The following is a 4,718-nucleotide window of genomic DNA, read 5'->3' as shown; positions in this document are numbered from 1 at the left end:
GTGGTTAAGTGTGTTGGCACTCAAATGTCAAAACCATTCTAAGACTAAAAATCTTCCCCTTTGACATTAGTGTCAAAAACACTTAACTAAGAATTATTTATCTAACCTTATGAGTACATCATTCATTCTATTCAGCGTATGCACAAAATCTCAAAAACTTGTTCAAAAGTTTTGCAAGGAATAATATACCTTAAAATTCTTATAACTCCCCTTGTTTAACTCCCCTGAGTTGATTGCGCCATCCAATATTCTTGTATTGTGTTATACAATGTATCTCCCCCTTTGTTATATCTCCCTTATTATATCTCCCTCTTTTTGTTTATCTCCCCCCTTTTGACACAAATGTTAAAGGGTACTAAGGGTTAAGACCATATTTCGCCAAAAATGCGCTATTTACCTCCATAATCATGTTGAGAGTTGCATGCCAATTATGCAAAGCAATTTCCAATGACTTATGCTGGATGGTAGTCTCTGTAGCAAGGTGAACAAGTCCATCTAAAGTAGAAAGAGTAGGATCTTTCTTGAGAATAGTTTCAGCATAGGCCTTTTCTTTATGGAGTACTTCCAAATGTGGGGTAATGGAAGATTGGAGCTATATAATTTTGGCCTTGATGGTGACCTCTTCTATTGTCAACACAAGTACTTCTTTCTGGGTGTGAAGCATTTGATTAAAGTACTTCTCACTTTGAGCTAGATCTTTTGGTAGTTGCATGCTTGAAATCTTCAGATTCCTCTCTAGGCTCATTATTCTTTGGCTTGTTTCCTATGTGAAGTATGAAAAGTCACACAGCTTTTTGTATAATGAGAATATATTCTCAAGTACCTTTTTCAGTTTGTCAATCATCTTTGCCAGTTCAACTTGGGGAAGTGCATTTTCACTAGATATTTTCTCATTTACTTTCCCTTGGAATTTCCTTTCAGACCATTCCATAAGTTTTACATTAGTTTCTTGGTCTTCATTTGTCACCTGGTCAACAATATCTAACAAGTGTTCCATTATATGCTTTGTCTCATCTAGTGACTGCAAACTAAAGGCATCCATAAAGATGTCCTTAATCTCATGTAATGTTTGCTTTTGTTTATACTCTTTCGTGAGTATCTGTTGCCTCTTTTTTCTATTCAATGCTTCCTGCACCTCAGTGATTTGATCAATGCTTATTTTTTTTGAGTCATAAGTAGGTATGACTATCTCCTCATCTAATTAAGGGTATCCATAGTGAAGTACCCTCACAAATTTTGTAGTACTTGATCATGGTGCTGACATTTGTAGTGGCATTGCATCATTGCTTGGCTATTTCAAAGGAGTTCTCAAGGTAGGAAAATTTATCAATGTTTGTATTGCCTCTTGCTCTTTAGGGGTTTTCTCTGCTTCCTTCTCCTCCTATCTAATACCTTGATCAATTATAGAAATGTGAGGAGGTGTACCTTGTGTTTGTGCTATAGGATCATATGTAACAGTTTATCCTATTTCTTCTATTTCTTTGTCTCCTGCTGCACTCGGCTTCTGCACTATGATGTCAACTTTTCCTGATGAAACAACTATTTTCATTTGAAGTTGACCACTAGTAGCTATAGAGATGATGGAATTTGGTTCTTGTGGATTCACCTAATCTCTAGCTATGTCTGCTACTACCTTTTTTAATTCATCCATACTAATCAATACTAGATCTGTTCATAATTTTGCTTCTTGTGTGGATTGGTCAAGGATTCTTTTGAGATCCTCTACAGTTAAAGGATTGATGTTCTAAGAAGAAGTGTCAGGAACATACTTTATAGTTATAGTGTCTACAGGTGTGATGGTTACATGAGGAGGGCTAGAAGGTATCAATTGTGTTTCTTGCACACTCTGGTCTTGTTGTTGCTCCTACTCAATTGTTGTCATTTCATCTTGTTTTTGTGTCTCCTTCTCCTCACCTTTTTCTTTCTCTTCTCCATCTTTCTTTTCTTCTTCCTTCTTCTCTTCTTCTCCTTTTTCTGTATTCTTTTCTTCTTCCTCCTCTTTCTCACTAGGCTCTGCCTTATCTTCATATTCAATGTTTTGTCCCTCAAGGGGATCTTCTTCTCCATCCTTGACAATAGTCAAACCATATATCAACTTCCATATTTTTGTTGACTTACTAACAACATCTTCAATCTTGTTTTGTAGGATACTAAAGGCTCTATACTTTTGTGTGAAATTGCCACTATATTTCTCATTAGCATTTTTTATTTGACCTCTTGTTAGGTCAGGCATCACCTATGCTAAGGTAGATTCTCTTATCTCCTTTTCAATTTTTAGACAATAATGTCATTTGTTTTCAATTATCTCATATAATTCTCTAGGCATGGTATTGTCTAGCTCTAGAGGTGTATACTTGAATTCAGCCATCATGGCATATACTGATTCTTCTATTTTTTTTTCTCTTCTTTACTTAGCTTGTTGAAATCAATGGTTTTCAAATCAATAAAATCTACATTCTTAATATTTTCAAAAAATTTATCTATGGCTGATTTGGGAGGATGACTTACCACTTTGAATTGGCTAATATCTTCTAACTCTATTCTCTCCTCCTCATCAGAATCTGGATGTGCTACATAATTTCTTCTTTTTCTCGACACTTCACCAGTTTGTTCAATGGCCTTCTTCTTCTCTTTGATTTTTTCCTTGGCCTTTTGTGAAATGCCCTTGTGGTAGCCCTTGTGACTGGTATATGTGCCTTGGCTTGAGTTGGCTTAGGACCCTTCTTTGCTTTGGGCTAGGCTGGAGGCTATACTATTGCCTTTCTTTTCTTTGGCTCAGCTTTGGTTGGTGCTTCCTTGGCTTCTTCTTCCTCAGCACCTTCCTCCTTATCTTTGTATATGAGCAATGTTAGTATGCTAATAGAAACCAAATTTAAATAAATCTTCTACAAACTAAAAAAAATTCATAAACTTCAAGATAGACTAAGATGAGCTCTCAATTGAGAATATGAGCCATTAATGGACTCTCTCAATAAGAAGCTCTCTTGTTGAGTGTCTTTGTCTAAATAGATAGGATGTATGCTCAAGCTTATGCTTCAAAAAGGCTCCAATGGATGATTGTGGATTTTTGGTGTGAATAGATGGCTTTAGTATGGGTTTGGCTCTCAAAATAGCATTATAACTTTACTTCATGGATTATGTTATTTTGTAAAGGGGAAGGATCCAATTTATAGGCAAGAGGCTTGAGGGATTGAAGGCTAAGATGCAAGGATGGGAAAAAGCTCATGGAGGGCTCAGATTGCATGAGAAGAGAGCACATGGATTGTGCTTCTTTACAGCCAATCAGGGAGTGACACATGTCACAGGGTGAGAGGATGGAGGAAAGGGGAAGGATGAGTCAACAAAGGAGGCTCAAGGGATAAAATCTTCATAAAGACCCTCATAATGGCTTGTAAGAGCAATAAAAGTGCTTGAAAGAGTCATTTATGGCCTAGTGGGCTTCATAAAGTTTTATTGTTGAGATATTTTGAGGGAGATGAGAGCAATTTCGACTTGGACTTGATTAGGAAGGTTTTAAGCTTGCTTAGGCTTGTGAAAATGATTAGAGGATGGATTAGGATGGTTTAGGATTAGCTTAGGGATAGGCAAGTGGATGGCATTTAATGAGGGTGGGTGAAGGAGTAGATATTTGTTAACTTTGGCTTGGGTTAGTAAGTCTTAACCCATGTTTAGGGAATGTGACAAGGTTAGGAGGGGATTAGGATTAGGTTTAAAGACATCTTCTAGAAGAGTCTAGACTTTGGATGAGGATAAAGACTTTCTAGAATAGTCTAGAATTTCCTAGGATGAGGATAAAGACTTTCTAGAAGAGCCTAAAACCTCTTAGGATGAGGATAAATTAGATTTTTAGGAAATAAATAAAGTTTTATTTATTTCAAGGGTTTGGGTTGAGGAGATATTTATTAAAACTTTTTTAATAAACATGAGGATTAATATTTAATCTTAATTAAATATTTTGAGTTGGGATTAGGGGTAGGAAATGATGGGATTAGCCTTTAATCAAAATTAAAGAAGGATTAGAAGATTTTGGAAGAGGTTAGTGGTCTTAAGGAAATTGGCCAAGTTTTGGGCAAAAAGTAAATTTTTTATTTATTTTGGGTTTTTTGGTCAATTTATTAATTAAATAATTAATAAATAAGGAAATAATGTTTAAATAAGATTTAAACATTTTTGGGAGGGATTCCTTAATTAAATATTTTTAATTAAGATAAAGGGATTTAATGGCATAAAAATTAATTAATTAATTAATTAATAAATGATGATGTCATCAGGACTTTTTCAGAAAATAAAAATACTTTATTTTCTAAAAATTTTTAGGTGTCTTCATTTTGCCCCTCTTTGATGTGATGCTGCAAGTGGCATGGCATCAAAGATAAGAAAATAAGATGCCCAAGGCTAGAGCAGAAGAGGAGAGAATGGACTGCAAGATGCCCCCTCAAGAAGGCGGCGGGGAGAGAAAGCGAGGCTCGATGACTTCTTGAAAAGTACAAGAATTCGAGATGAGCAAGAAGACTCAGATGGGCAAAGAGAAGGGGCTAAATTAGCTCAAACTCTCACTATGGGAGAATGATAAAGGAGAATTAGATGCACAAGAGCGAGCAAGCTTAAGACTTTAGGGAAGGTGGAGGATGAAGGAGCAGAGCGCTGTAAAAAGGAATCCAGGATAGGGAGATGGATGAGGGGATTATAAAGCTGATGCAATAGGATTTCAAAGAGTC

The sequence above is a fragment of the Cupressus sempervirens genome, chromosome 4 (assembly GCF_028749045.1).
Source record: "Cupressus sempervirens isolate cs-2001-9-10 chromosome 4, ASM2874904v1, whole genome shotgun sequence".
Lineage (NCBI taxonomy): Eukaryota > Viridiplantae > Streptophyta > Pinopsida > Cupressales > Cupressaceae > Cupressus > Cupressus sempervirens.
This window is presented reverse-complemented; position numbering follows the sequence as displayed.